The sequence below is a fragment of the Zea mays genome, chromosome 1, assembly GCF_902167145.1.
Source record: "Zea mays cultivar B73 chromosome 1, Zm-B73-REFERENCE-NAM-5.0, whole genome shotgun sequence".
NCBI lineage: Eukaryota > Viridiplantae > Streptophyta > Magnoliopsida > Poales > Poaceae > Zea > Zea mays.
In genome coordinates, this window is record NC_050096.1 from 121833295 (window position 1) to 121851973 (window position 18679).

Consider the following 18679-nt stretch of genomic DNA (forward strand, 5'->3'; position numbering starts at 1 on the left):
AAGTCATCTTCACTTAATTGCTCTTACATATGTGAAATAGACTTAGAGCAATATTGCAAGTGAATTAGAGAACTTAGAGAGAGGAAGAACAATTGCAATAACAAATCACACAAGAGAGATATCGATTTTTCCCATGGTTCGATCAAGCCTCAAATTCTTGCATACTCCACGTTATGGTGTCCCAATGGATAAGGGTTGTACTCACCCCTCTCAAGTGATCCAATAATCAACTTGAGTGCCACGGTATTCCATATATCAATATTAATCCCCTTCGCATAGAATCTCCACACGTTAGAGTCTCTTGCAGCCTTACACAAAAGGATGAGTTACAACTCCGAAGTACATCAAATAGAGAGAGGAGAGTACACACATAAGAGCAAACACAACCACGCAACACAGGAAATAGGACAACAAGAGAGCACTCTCACAGAATGACAAGAACAACTCAGACCAGCACTCGGATCTCACTAGAATACGTTATGGTGGACTGTAGGAGTGATCAAGTGCTCTTGGTATGCTTGGGGTGCTAAAGGACGTTGCCAAGGGGGGTCCTTTTATAGCCCAAATACGCCTCCTAGTTGTTGCTCCTTCCTTGTAGAAGGCTGCTGAAATCCAGCCTTGGCTGGCGCACTAGATCGGACCGAGAACATGAACGTCTTCTCTGGGATCCTAACTGGCCCTTTCCTTAACTGACGGGCACCGGATCGATCCAGTGCACCTTCGAACCTGTTGCCACATCAGCTAGCCGTTGGTTAGCGTGCGTTTTCGAGAAGTAGCCGTTACTGGCGGTCCGATGCACCATCCTACCGTGCATGGTACTCGGCTCGGTGATTTTTTTTAAAAAAAATTAAAATACTAGCAAGTTCGTACGGAGGAGGTCCGGTGACTCACAGACCAGCACAATAAAGTCATTTTGCTTCAATACTTGTCCCTTTTGACTTGGACTTTCTTTTGAGCTTTCCTACCACTTAGACAAACATTGTTAGCACATAACCAAATTGACTAAGTGTAGAAGCTCACCTTTTGACCATAGTTTCATCGGTATTTGAAGTTTAGCTCAAACTAAGCTCAAAATGCACTTTTCTCACAGAATTGAGTTAAACATTAAATTAAAGTGCTAGACACATTATATTAGGCATATGCAACTTATCTAAATATTCAAACCACATAGTTCTACCATTTTACCTAAAGTTGCACTTTCTAGCCTTTGTTGACCTCTTTTGGACTTAGAACCTTCGAATTGCATATAAGTGATCCTGCTCTCGTACACTTAGCACATAAATTAGTCCATGATGTTGTGTTGAACACTTAATCACCAAAAACAAGTAGAAATGGCTATCTAGCCCATTTCCCTATCGTTTTTAGACTGGGAACAATGGTAGAGTTTTTTATTATATGTCGTTTTTACATAATTTACTTGATAGTTTGCATATGTAGAGGTGGTTTACAAGCAGTAGTTGATGAAATTGATACTATATCTCATTTCATGGTTTATAAATGGAGAAATTTACATTAGTTGTTCTAAGTGAGTACAACGTTGATGGCAATTCCTTTCTTGTCCTCGGTCTCATATAGGATTCATGAGCGATTGAGACCGGATGTCCCTCTCATTGCATGTGATAAGAATAAGCGGGAGACTATGTTAGAGTGCAAAGTGAAGGAGGATCCTAACAAAGGTGGCATCTTCTACAAGTTTTTGGATAGTATTGTGAGGTCTTTTAACCGCATTTTGTATGGTTGGTATCCATTTGTGATGATTTTGATTTGATGTTATAGATTTTGTGTTCTAATTTTAGTGGGATGGCACTTGATATAAAGGTTGGGATAAGGAGAAAGAGTATGTTAAGCAGATGCAAAAATTAGCTAAGGAGGAGGCTGATAAGAGTATATATACAATGAGCCAATCTTCCTCTAGATCTCAGCATATAACATATTTTATAATTCGAACCACTACTGCCAATCAATAGTTATACCTTTGGCCACATAAAATAAAGTACCATACGATTCATGATTCTGTGCCCACAACTAACTTTGCCCACATATTAGATGTTTGTTTGTGTTGTAAGAAGGGAGACATAGTTGAAATGGTGTAAGTTTCATCTGTCCAATGCTTTGTTATGCGTGAAAACAACGGATGGTGTTTTCGCCTTTGGCTGAAAACGCCTTTTGGTTTCACACATCACAAAGCAAATCGCAAAGGTATAAAAAATGGCAGACATCATTTATATACACACACAAGTGTTTATATTACAAATACTTTCATGTGTCTTCTTTCATAATCTCATGAGCTACTTCAGTACAAATTTGTAGCACAACTTTAGCTAATATTTTGTTTACTTTCTCAATAATAAGTAGCCCGCATTCTAGAAACGAAAATATGCCATAGAGCCATTTCAACCTGTTTTGGTGATTAAGTGTCCAACACCACATTGGACTAACTACCTTAATTTGAGTATGAGCATAGGTCTACTTCCAGGCAAGTTGAAGAAATCAAGTCCAAATGAAATGAAATAGGGATATAAAGTGCAACTATGAGTAAAATGGTGAAACCAACAGGTTTGAATGTTTAGATAAGTTGCACATGTTCATTACAATGAATTTTGCAGTTGTATTCGGTCTCTAAGTTCATTTGTAGACAAATGTGCATTCTGGACTTGTATTGAGCCATATTGAAATTCCTGGTGAAACTATGGAGAAGAGGTGAGTTTCGCACACTTAGTCAATTGAATTAGATGATAGTTATGTTTGTCTAAGTCGTAGGGAAGCCCTCAAAGAAAGCCAAAAAGGTTTGGAGAAGATAAGCTCAAAAGAGCCTAACTTGGTATAGTCTGGGTCGCACCGGATCGGGTCTGTGTAACCTTGCAGTACTTCTCGGTCTCATAAATTTTATTATAAAATTCATCAGACGGTGAACAGTACCGGTCCAGTGTGCATTGTCACACTCGGATTTAAGGGCACATCCGGGTGCATCTCAATATGTGCTAGGATCAAGTCTCATACATATGATGACTCATGGTACAGAAATCAACTTCACATCTTTATTATATTATATAAGTTCTGTACCCCTATCGCAGTAATTACAGCCAGCACTATACTCTGCAACAACACCTACCCGCTGTTGGGGACTTGTTCTCAAATGCTATGAATTAAGAACAAGGCAACATGAAATGTTAAATATCAAAGCCCTTCGTCTTTCAAATCATTATTTCCCTTCGGATATAACGAATTTAAGACGAAGGTCATGAAGGTCATACCTCCATGATCGTAATAAAAGATGGGGAACATTCAAATAAAGTACAGAAAGTAATGTAATTCCTGTAGATATTATTATTATTATTCTATTTTTATTTATATTACTTGTGTAAACAATGATAAATTACAAATGTACCTTCGGCTTGAAGGAAAGGGAATACAGGCGTGACGCAAAAGTGAATGCCAAGTCAGCGTGAACAGTACGGGAATACTGTGCACCTATTTATAGGCACAGGTCGCAGCCCATGCAAAATTACATTAATGCCCTTTACATTCTATAGTAATTCTTCAAGGTCTAGTTTGGCTTTTCATCTTTAAGTCGGTTTCCCCTTCCCGCCATGATGCCGAAGCTCTTCTGCATATAGATTCGTGATCATCTTATCCTTCGTCGTGATCGCCGTCCCAGTCAAGCTTCGTCTTGACCATGCTTTTGTGTACCCGCAACCTGATTCCTGATTCAAAGATACCTGATCGCATACTTAGAAAACATTGTCAAATCACGTTTTTGAGGACCTTCGGAAGCCGAAGGCCCCCAACAGTAGCCCCTCGCAATATTAATTTGCTGTACTGATGAATTCATATTGCGATATGGACGAAGGCCTTAAGCCGAAGGTCCGAAAAAACACCTTCCCTTTGCTAGAATAGCAACCAGCCTTTGACAAGTGGGACCCTCCAGTTTTCAACGTTCTGGGCGTAAAAATAAGAGTTCATCCCGAGTCATTTGGTACGCTCTCTTGCCAACCGTTTTTACTCACCCAACCTTTAGCCTACGCGCAACAACACTTGCTTGGCCTTTTAGATTTTAAAGCTTCGGTTTAGAGAGCGCTTTTCAGCGTTTGTAAAGATGTCTGAAGGTAAAAAAGTTGTTGGTGATTCGGGTGATTCAAAGCTAAGTCTTTCTGAGGAGATGCATCTGGGTTTTCTTCAATCAATGTCGAAGACTAATACAGAGAAGATTACTAAAGAAATCTTGGAGGGTTTATCTGAAGATACTGGCGACAGTGACAACTATGATGTGGAAAGTGGAGGCGAAGACTCCGAAGATCGACCCTGGCGACCAAGCCATGCGGTTTTCGGCAAATCAAGTATTAAAGAAAATCATCTTGTCAACATGAGGGGAAGATATTTCCGGGACTTGTCCGTTGTGAGGGCCGACGAAGGAGAGACGACTTGTCCAACTCCCGAGGAAAATGAAATCGTAGTATTCCAAAGCTTCTTGAAAGCTGGACTACGATTTCCCCTAAGCAGCTTTGTTGTAGAGGTGCTGAAGATATTTGAAATCTACCTTCACCAACTTACCCCCGAAGCAATCATAAGGATGAATATCTTCGTGTGGGCCATTAGAAGCCAAGGCCTGGAACCTGATGCGAAAAGTTTCTGCAACATACACGAATTGATATACGAGACAAAACCCTGGGGTAAGGAACAGTATCACAACAATTTTGGGTGCTACAGCTTCGGCTCCCGGTCTGGGTCAAGCTGCCCAGTGCCGACCTTTCGAAAGAGGTGGCCTGGAGACTGGATGACAGAATGAGTTTACGTGAAGAATGACTTGATATCACGAGAAGATATAAAGAAGATCATTATGCGTCCCATCTGGCAACGCTTCGGCCTGCGGAGGCCGAAGGTGGACATGAATGAAGCAACCGAAGAATGCCAGAGAGCCTTCGGAGTTGTTTGCTCTTTTATTGGGACGAGGGACTTGGTCCAGGAACATATTGCCTTCAGAATATGGCCGCTTGTGGAAAAATGGGAAATGCCACAGGAAACCATTAAAGAGGCTGACGAAGGTGGACTAGTTAGGCTGAAGTACACTTTTAAGTTTGGAGATAAATTCGTTGAACCAGATGATGACTGGCTAAAAAGCATTGAAACTGTAAGTGATGAACTGCTTGGAGTATATTCAAAGGCCGAAGACACTGCATTGTCAGCAGCCTTCGGAGGCCGAAAAAAGAAAAGACTGAACCGAGTTTTTGATGCAATTGGGTTCATGTACCCCGACTACCATTATCCAGTGCGGGGTCAAAAAATAAAGAACACTTCTTCTGCGAAAGAACCTGCTTCAGCCGCTCCTAGTGAGCCAGTGCCGAAGAGGAAAAGGGTAAAAGTTCTTACACACCGGCCACGTTACATGGAACTGGCCACAGTGCCTGAGTTCACCAGTGAGACCTCTTCGGCCACCGAAGCCAAAGAACCAACCCTGTTGTCAGAAGTCAAAGAGTTGGCCGAAGTGCCAACAACAGGAAAATTGGAAAAACCAAAGATTCTGCTGCCAGAAATCAAAGGGCTTGCCGAAGTGCCAGCAATAGAGAAGATGGAAGAACCAGGGACTGAAAAAGTAAAAACATCAGAGGTTTTAAGTCCTTCAGTAAAGATTGAGGCAGGAAAGAGCCAGAAAGGTCCAACCGTAACCCCAAAAAGAAAAAGAATGGTTAATGTATTGGATGTTTTAGAAACAATTAAATCTTCGAGCATAACTCCAAAGAAAACTGTTGAAACTTCTGAGGTGTCTACTGAAGCCATTGGTGCTGAAGCTTCGAAGCAGCAATTTGAAACTGAAGCTGGGCCTTCAGAGCCCTCCAAGGAACAACCTTTGGAAACCGAAGAAACAAAGGTTACAAAGGCAGAATTGGAAACCGAAAAAATAAAAATGTCAGAGCCAATTTTGGTTGAAGAAATTGATGCTACTGCCCCCGAAGCACCTTCCAATATACAAGATTACATTGTGCGTCATGCTTCGGGGAAAAAACTATCTGAAGAAGAAATTTATGAAGCTAGTCACTATGCTAGAGAATTGAAATACCCGAAGGGGGCACTAGTGTTCAATGGAACAGACGAAGATGACTTCCTATACTGCCTTCCTGACAACAAAGAATTATCCGTCTGCCGGGAGATGGCTAGGAGTATGGGGTTTCCGAAACTTGAAGCTGGATTATGCGCTATGACGAAGGAGGATCTTGCGGATAGCCTTGCATACAATAGTCTGAAGGTATTAGAACTGTGTGCTTGGAAATTTTATAATTTGTAAATTATTCTTTTATTCTTATGCCAACTCTTTCTCCATATAGGGTTTAATACTAAGCAACGCGTTAAGAGCGCAAAAGAATGCTGAAGACGAGAGCTATGATATTGCTTTCAACAACCTACGATCAGAGGTCATTAAGCTGAGAAACGAAGCTCTGGAAAAGGATAAAATTCTGCTTACACTGGTGGACAAGATAAAAGAGGACGAAGATGCCTCAAAGGCCCAGGCTGAAGCCCAAAAACGCGAGATAAAGGATCTTCAGAAGCAGCTAGCTAGAGCTAAGGAGGAACGTATACTTGAAGAGACAAAACGAGAGCTTAGTGATCAATGGGCCAATCATTTAGAAATAGATGTTAAAGAGCTTCGTGCATCCCAGAGAAGATGCTATGTTAAATCCATAGAATGCGTTAAAAAGATAAAATCCAGCTTCGCCAACGTTGGCGCATTCTCTAGCGAAGAGAATTTCTCAAGGGGCAATCCCGAAGGTCCGATGGAATGGATCAGTCACGAAGCAGAGGCCTTCGAGGAAATCCTAAATAGTCGTAGTGACATATGCGCTTTTTCGGGTGCTAGAGGAATTGCTACTGTTTTGGAGAGGAGAGGTTGCGAGCATGTGAAATCCTTAGCGCAGTCCGAAGCTACCTTATCCTCCGAAGACATCAAAGACCCCTCAGCCGAAGCAAGCATGGTTGGCGGAAAATTCTTCACTGATATCTGGGACAACGGCGGCCGAGAAATGGCGCAAGAAATTATTCAAAAGAGTGAAAAAGGCATCCACGATGCTAGGAAGGTGACAGAAGCTGCCGAGAAAAGTACAGAGCCCGAAGGGCAAATAGGTATTAATTAGTGGTTTTTACTGTGTTGTAATTTTTAATTTCAGACTTTGTTCGCGGTTTGTAATAGTAATATAGCCGTATCTTCTCTTTCCTCAGAACCTGCTGAGGCATCTCCGGGCCCCCACCCGAAGGGGGACGATGAAATTAGAAAAATGGCCGAAGCCATTATGGACAAGGTTGTCGACCAGCTACTGAACGAAGCTGCAGAGATAGTTCTCAAGGAGGATTAAACACTATTGTAGAAATATTTGGAACATAACATGTGTAATATATTGTATCTTTGAATGTAATATATAATCTATTTATAATTTAATTCTTTACGATGCATGAAATTGTGCATACATACCAATTTTTGAGCCTTCGGCGAAAAAACACCTTCCCTTCTTTTCATGCTTCGTGAAGAAAATCTTTTCTATATCACAAAGTTTTGCATACTTCTCTGATGAAGATTATCCAAGCTTCGTGAAATATTCTCCGAAGTTATAAAAAAGCTTTGTATTGCCTCTCCAATGAAGCTACACTTCGTCTCGATTTATCTTGTGCCTTAGCACGATTTTCTCTTTTTCAAAATATTCTCCGAAGATCAACACTGTATCCCCTTCTTGTTCCACATGCAATATGCTGTATGATGCTTATGTTATGCAAAAATGATGTGATGATGTTATGTTATGCAAAATGATATTTGTGCTGCAAATACATGTCCCTGTAATAAAGCACACATACTTTTTATATCAGCGCTGACTTTTCGCTGTAAGCCTCCCTTAGGAGCTTCTTCGCCTTTTACTTTCAGCGGAATCAGCGTTTATTTTTCGTTGTAAGCCTCCCTTAGGAGCTTCTTCGCCTTTTACTTTCAGTGGGATCAGCGTTTATTTTTCGCTGTAAGCCTCCCTTAGGAGCTTCTTCGCCTTTTACTTTCAGCGGAATCAGCGTTTATTTTTCGCTGTAAGTTCAGAAAACTTACACTGCGCTCCCTTAGGAACGACTTTTCACTGTTTTGAACAATTTGCACTGTGTCCGTTAAAACAAATTTTTGATAATACAAAGGTCCTTCATGCCACCATAAACTCGTATGCTTCGGCAACTCAAGCCTATGGAAAGGACATATTTTTATTATGGTAAAAGACGAAAGTGTTACAAAAAATTGAAAAATGATAAAAGACACTTAAACTTCTCATAATTGTTCCTTATTAACAAAGAGGTAATACTGAATGTAAAAATGCGAAAAAATTGTTGTTGAGGTAGGATATTTATCAATTAATGTGCTTTGACTCTGCCACAGTGCTATTGACTATGCGAGCTTCGGACTCCTCTCTGAAGTCTCGCTGAAGGTGATTGTTCTGACTCCCTTCTGGCTGCTGTCCTCGCTGCGCCGGCGGTGGTGGTGGAGGGTGCTGCCAAGATGATTGGGGTTGACTTGCCGAAGCAACAGAAGCTGCGGGGTGGTTGCCTACATATTCTGGGATATAAGGCGAATGATATGAAGCAGTATGCATGACCTGCTTCGGCTGACTTTGTTGCGCAGCTGCTTCTGCTATCTCCTTCTGCTTCTGGATGGTAACGTGACACATCCTGGTGGTATGGCCCTTGTCTTCACCACAGAATAGGCAATAAATTTTTCTTGGTTGATCTCCAAACCTTCCCCCGAAGCCCCTGGCGCCTCTGCCCCTTGGCGCTGGCGGCCGAAAAGAACTTTGCTGCTGGCCCGAAGCTTGTGAAGAGTATTGTGGCCTTTGCTGCTGACTCCCTCGATCATCAGTTTGAGTAGAGTTATGAATTCACCTAACGTGCCTTGGGTGAAATCTTCCTCTGAAGCCCCTAGTCATTTCAGAGAACCTGAATGCTTCCTCCCTTCTTTGGCGGAAGTCATTGTCAGCTCGAATGTATTCGTCCATCTTCTGGAGCAGCTTCTCCAACGTTTGTGGTGGCTTCCTGGCAAAGTACTATGCTGAAGGTCCCGGCTGAAGCCCCTTAATCATGGCCTCAATGACAATTTCATTGGGCACTGTTGGCGCTTGTGCCCTCAGACGCAGAAACCTTCGGACGTACGCCTGGAGGTATTCTTCGTGGTCCTGGGTACACTGAAACAAAGCTTGAGCAGTGACTGGCTTCGTCTGAAACCCTTGGAAGCTAGTTATCAGCATATCCTTCAACTTCTGCTAAGAAGTGATTGTCCCTGGCCAAAGGGAAGAGTACCAGGTCTGAGCAACACTCTTGACGGCCATGACAAAAGATTTTGCCATGACTGCAGTATTGCCACCATACGAAGATATGGTTGCCTCATAGCTCATCAAGAATTGCTTCGGGTCTGTGTGACCGTCATACATGGGGAGCTGGGGTGGCTTGTAAGACTGGGGCCATGGCGTAGCCTGCAATTCTGTTGAGAGAGGAGAAGCATCATCGAAAGCAAAGTTTCCATGATGAAAATCTTCATACCAGTCGTCCTCATTGTGGAAGCCTTCCTGATGGAGCTCTCTGCGTGGAGGCCTTCGGCTCTGATCATCTTGCACAAGATGACGAACCTCTTCAGAAGCTTCGTCTATCTGTCTCTGAAGGTTAGCTAGACGAGCCATCTTCTCCTTCTTGCGCTGCACCTGTTGCTGAAGGATCTCCAGGTTTTGGATCTCCTGATCCAAGTCATCTTCCGGAGGTGTTGGACTAACAGCCTTCCTCTTCTGGCTTCGGGCCTCTCTAAGAGAAAGGACGTCCTGATTGGGATCCAGCGGATGTAAAGTACCAGCCCCTGTCGCTGAAGCTTTTTTCGGCGGCATGACGAAGGTGATGCTTGCCGAAAGTGTTCAAGACTCAAAAAATGGAAGTGAGTTCACCGGAGGTGGGCGCCAATGTTGGGGACTTGTTCTCAAATGCTATGAATTAAGAACAAGGCAACATGAAATGTTAAATATCAAAGCCCTTCGTCTTTCAAATCATTATTTCCCTTCGGATATAACGAATTTAAGACGAAGGTCATGAAGGTCATACCTCCATGATCATAATAAAAGATGGGGAACATTCAAATAAAGTACAGAAAGTAATGTAATTCCTGTAGATATTATTATTATTCTATTTTTATTTATATTACTTGTGTAAACAATGATAAATTACAAATGTACCTTCGGCTTGAAGGAAAGGGAATACAGGCGTGACGCAAAAGTGAATGCCAAGTCAGCGTGAACAGTACGGGAATACTGTTCACCTATTTATAGGCACAGGTCGCAGCCCATGCTTTACATTTATCAATAATTCTGTAGTAATTCTTCAAGGTCTAGTTTGGCTTTTCATCTTTAAGTCGGTTTCCCCTTCCCGCCATGATGCTGAAGCTCTTCTGCATATAGCTTCGTGATCATCTTATCCTTCGTCGTGATCGCCGTCCCAGTCAAGCTTCGTCTTGACCATGCTTTTGTGTACCCGCAACCTGATTCCTGATTCCAAAGATACCTGATCGCATACTTAGAAAACATTGTCAAATCACGTTTTTGAGGACCTTCGGAAGCCGAAGGCCCCCAACATCCGCTTTCCCCTTTCGGGAAAGGATTATCCCAAACTAGCTTTCCTAATTAATCGGCCAAGACCATAGCTGTAACACCCTGAATTTGGGGGTAAAAAAATTCATCTCTAATATCCACCAAATTTAGGTGTTACCTCTCTTGTCCTCTCTCCCCATTTATTTTTTTTCTCTTTCCTATAGTAGAGGAGTGGTTACTTTATTTGGAAATGTAATTATACTCTACTAAGCAAAACTCCAAGGGAGTATGAAATGTTGCATCATGCTGAACCCCTAAACTTTATTTTTGTTTGATGCATATAGTTGAGGTGTTTAATTTGAATTTGTGGTTATTTTGCTTTTGAACCAAAAGGAGAAAAATAAAAAGAAAAGGGAACCCAAATTTCAGAATAAAAGAAAAACCCAAAGAAGCCCGCTTTCCCCTCCCTCTCGGCCTTTCGGCCCATTCCAGCCCACCCACTCGTGCCCCGCTCTCTCTCTCTCTCTCTTTGCCCCCTAGGCCCTGCTTGTTGGCGCCATCCCTTGTGTGCCTGCTCGCTCTCTACTTGGCAGGCCCCACCCACTAGCGTTTCTGAGAGCACCTAGAGGGGGGTGAATAGGTGATCCTGTAAAAACTTGAAACTTAATTCACAAAACTTGATTAGGAGTTAGCACAATAAAGCCAAGTGGCTAGAGAGGAGTTCTTGCAAAACACAATAACCATAAGAAGATCAACACAGATAGGCACAGTGGTTTATCCCGTGGTTCGGCCAAGTCCAACACTTGCCTACTCCACATTGTGGCGTCCCAACGGACGAGGGTTGCACTCAACCCCTCTCAAGCGGTCTAAAGACCCACTTGAATACCACGGTGTTTTGCTTTGTTTACTATATCCCGCTTGCGAGGAATCTCCACAACTTGGAGCCTCTCGCCCTTACAATTTGATGTTCACAAAGAATCACGGAAGTAAGGATGGGATGAGCAACACAAACAAGACACAAAATCAGAGCAACAATACGCACACAAGTCACAACTTGAGCTCACAACACAACCCGAAGAGTTCTCTATTCAAATGGAGCTCTAGTCGCTATCACAAAGAATCAAATGCGCGGAATTGGAGTCTTGGTGCTTAGGAATGCTTAGAGAATGCTTAGAGAATGCTTGTTGTTCTCCTCCATGCGCCTAGGGGGTCCCTTTTATAGCCCCAAGGCAGCTAGGAGCCGTTGAGAGCATTCCAGGAAGGCAATTCTTGCCTTCTGTCGCCTGGCGCACCGGACAGTCCGGTGCACCACTGGACACTGTCTGGTGCAGATTTCCTTCCTATTCTGGCGCAGCCGACCGTTAAAGTCTTGGAGCTGTTGGCGCACCGGACACTGTCCGGTGCACACCGGACAGTCCTGTGCACACCGGACAGTCCGGTGCCCCCTTCTGACCGTTGGCTCGGCCACGCGTCGCGCGCGGATTACGCGGCCGACCGTTGGCTCACCGGACAGTCCGGTGATTTATAGCCGTACGCCGCCGTCGAGTCCCAAGAGTGGACTGTTCACCAGAGCCAGCCTGGCGCACCAGACACTGTCCGGTGCACCACCGGACAGTCCGGTGCACCCAGACTGAATTGTCTTTGGCTGAACAAAGCCATCTCTTTTCCAAATTGATTTCTCCTGTTTCCAGCACTTAGACCCAATACATTAGTCCTTAAAACAATGTACTAAGTCTTAGAAACATACCTTTACTCTTAATTTGCACTTTGTCCACCCTTTGGCATATACTTATTCCCTTAAAGTGTGTTGGGCACTTAATCACCAAAATCTTATAGAAATGGCCCAAGGGCACATTTCCCTTTCAATCTCCCCCTTTTTGGTGATTTATGCCAACACAACAAAAAGCAACTAAAAGAAGTGCAACATCAATGCAAATGAGAACACAAATTTGTTTTGTTTGAAATTTGGCATATTTGGATCATTCTTTGCCACCACTTGGTTTGTTTTCGCAAATCAAACTCAATTTCCTATCTCTAAGTCAAATTCACTTATTGAGGCATAAAGAAAGGTATTCCAAGAGAAATTGATCAAGGATTCAAAAACTCCCCCTTTTTCCCATAATCAAACATTCTCCCCCACAAAAGACCAATTTTGACACAAAGAGACAATATGAGTATTTTGACAAAACAAGAACTCTAACTCTACTATTTTCAAAATTCTCAAGTGGTAGCTGATCCATTGCTTGCTTTAGCTTTATTTTCTCCCCCTTTGGCATCAAGCACCAAAACGGGATCAATCTTGGCCCTAGAACCCCATTGCCTCACCAAAATCTTCAACTAAGAGTAAACGGCAATGAGAGACATGGAGATGAACTTGGAGTAAATTACCCTCTCATCGGAGTGCAGTGGAAGTCTTGTTGCATGGTCCAAGTCCACCTTTTTCCCTTTCAAACCTCCTTTGAGACTAAATTAAGAAAACTCAAGCACATGGTTAGTCTCAAAGGGTCAAGTTGTAGCATGCCTCCCCCTAAATAAGTGCATCACTTGCAAATGGACTTGTGAGGTCCGGGGATCATGAGTACAACTTGAGCATAATTAATAACAACAATATGCATAAAGGAACATGATCAAAGGCATAAACACATGTATGCTATAAATCAATCCAGGTTCCACGAATCTAAGACATTTTGCTCACTACGCAGCCTGCAAAAGGTCTTCTCATCTAGAGGCTTGGTAAAGATATCGGCTAGCTGGTTCTCGGTGCTAACATGAAACACTTCGATATCTCCCTTTTGCTGGTGGTCTCTCAAAAAGTGATGCCGGATGTCTATGTGCTTTGTGCGACTGTGTTCAACCGGATTATCCGCCATGCGGATAGCACTCTCATTATCACATAGGAGTGGGACTTTGCTCAGATTGTAGCCAAAGTCCCGGAGGGTTTGCCTCATCCAAAGTAGTTGCGCGCAACACTGTCCTGCGGCAACATACTCGGCCTCAGCGGTGGATAGGGCAACAGAAGTTTGTAGCCAAAGTCCCGGAGCCTTAGAGAGCTTACACACGTGGTCGGGGTACCGTTCATCCTCAAAGCCAGGGGTTGCTCTACGTACACCTCCTCCTTGATTGGCCCGTTGAGGAAAGCGCTCTTCACATCCATTTGGAACAACCTGAAAGAATGGTGAGCGGCATAGGCTAGCAATATGCGCATTGACTCTAGCCTAGCCACAGGAGCAAAAGTCTCCTCAAAGTCCAAACCTGCGACTTGGGCATAACCTTTTGCCACAAGTCGAGCCTTGTTCCTTGTCACCACTCTGTGCTCGTCTTGCTTGTTGCGGAACACCCACTTGGTTCCCACAACATTTTGCTTGGGACGAGGCACCAGTGTCCAAACTTCATTTCTCTTGAAGTTGTTGAGCTCTTCCTGCATGGCCAACACCCAGTCCGGATCTAGCAAGGCCTCTTCTACCCTAAAAGGCTCAATAGAAGAGACAAAAGAGTAATGCTCACAAAAATTAACTAATCTAGAGCGAGTAGTTACTCCCTTGCTAATATCACCCAAAATCTGGTCGACAGGGTGATTCCTTTGAATCGTCGCTCGAACTTGGGTTGGAGGGACTTGAGGTGCTTCTTCCTCCATAACATGATCATCTTGTGCTCCCCCTAGATCACACGCCTCCTTTTGATGATCCTGTTCATCGTCTTGAGTTGGGGGATGCACCGTTGTTGAGGAAGAAGGTTGATCTTGTTCCTTTTGTTCCTGTGGCCTCACATCTCCAATCGCCATGGTGCGTATTGCGGCCGTTGGAACGTCTTCTTCATCTACATCATCAAGATCAACAACTTGCTCTCTTGGAGAGCCATTAGTCTCATCAAATACAACGTCGCTAGAGACTTCAACCAAACCCGATAATTTGTTGAAGACCCTATACGCCTTTGTATTTGAGTCATAACCAAACAAAAATCCTTCTACAGCTTTGGGAGCAAACTTAGAATTTCTACCTTTCTTCACTAGAATATAACATTTGCTCCCAAATACACGAAAGTAAGACACATTGGATTTGTTACCGGTTAGAAGCTCATACGAAGTCTTCTTGAGGAGGCGATGAAGGTACACCCGGTTTATGGCGTGACAAGCCGTGTTCACGGCTTCCAACCAAAACCGCTCGGGCGTCTTGAATTCTCCAAGCATTGTCCTCGCCATGTCTATGAGCGTCCTGTTCTTCCTCTCTACTACACCATTTTGCTGTGGTGTGTAGGGAGCGGAGAACTCGTGCTTGATTCTTCCTCCTCAAGGTACTCCTCCACTTGAAGGTTCTTGAACTCGGACCCGTTGTCGCTCCTTATCTTCTTCACCTTGAGCTCAAACTCGTTTTGAGCTCTCCTTAGGAAGCGCTTGAGGGTCCCTTGGGTTTCAGATTTATCCTGCAAAAAGAATACCCAAGTGAAGTGGGAAAAATCATCAACAATTACTAAACCATACTTACTTCCCCCGATGCTAAGGTAGGCGACGGGTCCGAAGAGGTCCATATGTAGCAGCTCCAAGGGTCTTGATGTAGTCATCACATTCTTGCTGTGATGCGCACTTCCCACTTGTTTACCTGCTTGACATGCTGCACAAGGTCTATCTTTTTCGAAATGCACATTTGTTAGTCCTAACACATGTTCTCCCTTTAGAAGTTTGTGAAGGTTCTTCATCCCCACATGTGCTAAACGGCGATGCCATAGCCAGCCCATGCTAGTCTTAGCAATTAAGCATGCATCTAGACCGGCCTCCTCTTTTGCAAAATCAACTAAATAAAGTTTGCCGTCTAGTTCACCCTTAAAAGCTAATGAACCATCACTCCTTCTAAAGACAGACACATCTACATTTGTGAATAAGCAATTATATCCCATATTACACAGTTGACTAACAGACAACAAGTTATATCCAAGCGACTCAACTAAAAACACATTAGAAATGGAGTGCTCGGATGAAATAGAAATCTTTCCTAACCCTTTCACCTTGCCTTGATTCCCGTGGAACACGCCAACATTATTCACATCTACTTTATTAAACCTTTGCAATAGGTGTAACTTGATTCCCGTCACCGAATATGATTGAGTCTTGGGAGTCTTTGTTCTTGACGTAGGAAGAGAACATCTTCTTCTCCCCAGTCATGTGGTTTGTGCATCCGCTGTCGATAATCCAGCTTGAGCCCCCAGATGCATAAACCTACAAGGCAATTTAGGCTTGGGTCTTAGGTACCCAACTCGTGTTGGGTCCTACAAGGTTAGTAACAATGGTCTTAGGGACCCAAATGCAAGTTTTATCTCCCTTGCATTTTGCCCCTAATTTCCTAGCAATCACCTTCTTATTCTTTCTACAAATTGCAAATGACGCATTGCAAGCATGATAAATTGTAGAAGGTTCATTAATTTTCCTAGGAACATTAGCAACATTTCTCCTAGGCATATGATGAATGACATTTCTCCTAGGCATATCTCTACCATGCACATAGGAAGAACTTGAAGCAAACATGGCATTTGAATCATAAGCATTACAACTCCTATCATAATGAACATTTCCAGAATATCTCTTATCACCTTAAATGAAAGCATGATTCTTTTGACTACTATTAGTCATAGGAGCCTTCCCTTTCTCCTTAGCGGGAATTGGAGCCTTATGACTTGTTAAGTTCTTGGCTTCTCTCTTAAAGCCAAGCCCATCCTTAATTGAGGGGTGTCTACCAATGGTGTAGGCATCCCTTGCAAATTTTAGTTTATCAAATTCATTCTTGCTAGTCTTAAGTTGGGCATTAAGACTAGCCACTTCATCATTTAACTTTGCAATAGAAACTAGGTGTTCACTACAAGCATCAACATTAAAGTCTTTACACCTATTGCAAGTTACAACATGTTCTACGCAAGATGTTGATTTATTAGTTATTTCTAACTTAGCATTCAAGTCATCATTTATGCTCTCTAAGCTAGAAATAGAGTCATGGCATGTAGACAATTCACAAGAAAGCATTTCATTCCTTTTAACTTCTAAAGCAAGAGAATTTTGTGCATCTACAAATTTATCATGTTCTTCATACAAAAGATCTTCTTGCTTTTCTAGTAATCTATTCTTATCATTCAAGCATCAATTAATTCATTAATCTTCTCAATCTTAGTTCTATCCAAGCCCTTGAACAAACTAGCGTAGTCTATTTCATCATCGCTAGATTCATCATCACTAGAAGAAGCATAAGTAGACTTTCGAGTGTTTACCTTCTTCTCTTTTGCCATGAGGCAGGTGTGATGCTCGTTGGGGAAGAGGGACGATTTGTTGAAGGCCGAGGCGACGAGTCCTTCGTTGTCGGAGTCGGACGACGAACAATCCGAGTCCCACTCCTTGCCAAGGTGTGCCTCGCCCTTAGCCTTCTTGTAAGCCTTCTTCTTTTCCCTCTTTTTCTCTTGTTCCTGGTCACTATCATTATCGGGACAATTAGCAATAAAATGACCAATCTTACCACACTTGAAGCAGGAGCGCTTTCCCTTCGTCTTGCTTTTGTTGGGATGCTACTTGCGACCTTTGAGTGCCGTCTTGAATCGCTTGATGATGAGGGCCATTTCTTCTTCATTAAGTCCGACCGCCTCAACTTGCGCCACCTTGCTAGGTAGCGCCTCCCTGCTCCTTGTTGCTTTGAGAGCAACGGTTTGAGGCTCGTGGATTGGGCCATTCAACGCATCATCAACGTATCTTGCCTCCTTGATCATCATCCGCCCGCTTACAAACTTTCCAAGTATTTCTTCGGGCGACATCTTGGTGTACCTAGGATTCTCACGAATATTGTTTACAAGATGTGGATCAAGGACAATGAAAGACCTTAGCATTAGGCGGACGACGTCGTGGTCCGTCCATCGCGTGCTTCCATAGCTCCTTATTTTGTTGACGAGGGTCTTGAGGCGGTTGTACGTTTGGGTTGGCTCCTCTCCCCTAATCATCGCGAATCTTTTTAGTTCACCTTCCACCAACTCCATCTTGGTGAGCATGGTGACGTCGTTCCCCTCATGTGAGATCTTGAGGGTATCCCAGATTTGCTTGGCATTATCCAAGCCGCTCACCTTATTGTACTCTTCCCTGCACAAGGATGCTAAAAGAACAGTAGTAGCTTGTGCATTTTTATGGATTTGTTCATTGATAAACATGGAGTTATCCGAACTATCAAATTGCATTCCATTTTCTACTATCTCCCATATACTTGGATGGAGAGAGAATAAGTGACTACGCATTTTGTGACTCCAAAATCCGTAGTCCTCTCCATCAAAGTGTGGAGGTTTGCCAAGAGGAATGGAAAGCAAATGTGCATTTGAACTATGCGGAATACGAGAGTAATCAAAAGAAAAGTTCGAGTTAACCGTCTTCTTTTTCTCGTAGTCGTTGTCGTCGTTGTCCTTTTGGAAAAGAGGACTCGTCGCTGTCGTCGTAGTAGACGATCTTCTTGATGCGCCTCTTCTTCTTCCCGTCCTTCTTCTTATGACTTGAGCCCGAGTCAGTGGGCTTGTCGTCTTTCGGCTCATTGATGAAGGACTCCTTCTCCTTGTCGTTGATCACCATCCCCTTTCCCTTAGGATCCATCCCTTCGGGCGATTAGTCCCTTTCTTGAAGAGAACGCCTCTGATACCAATTGAGAGCACCTAGAGGGGGGTGAATAGGTGATCCTATAAAAACTTGAAACTTAATCCACAAAACTTGCTTAGGAGTTAGCACAATAAAGCCAAGTGGCTAGAGAGGAGTTCTTGCAAAACACAATAACCACAAGAAGATCAACACAGATAGGCACAGTGGTTTATCCCGTGGTTCGGCCAAGTCCAACACTTGCCTACTCCACGTTGTGGCGTCCCAACGGACGAGGATTGCAGTCAACCCCTCTCAAGCGGTCCAAAGACCCACTTGAATACCACGGTGTTTTGCTTTGTTTACTATATCCCTCTTGCGAGGAATCTCCACAACTTGGAGCCTCTCGCCCTTACAATTTGATGTTCACAAAGAATCACGGAAGTAAGGATGGGATGAGCAACACACACAAGACACAAAATCAGAGCAACAATACGCACACAAGTCACAACTTGAGCTCACAACA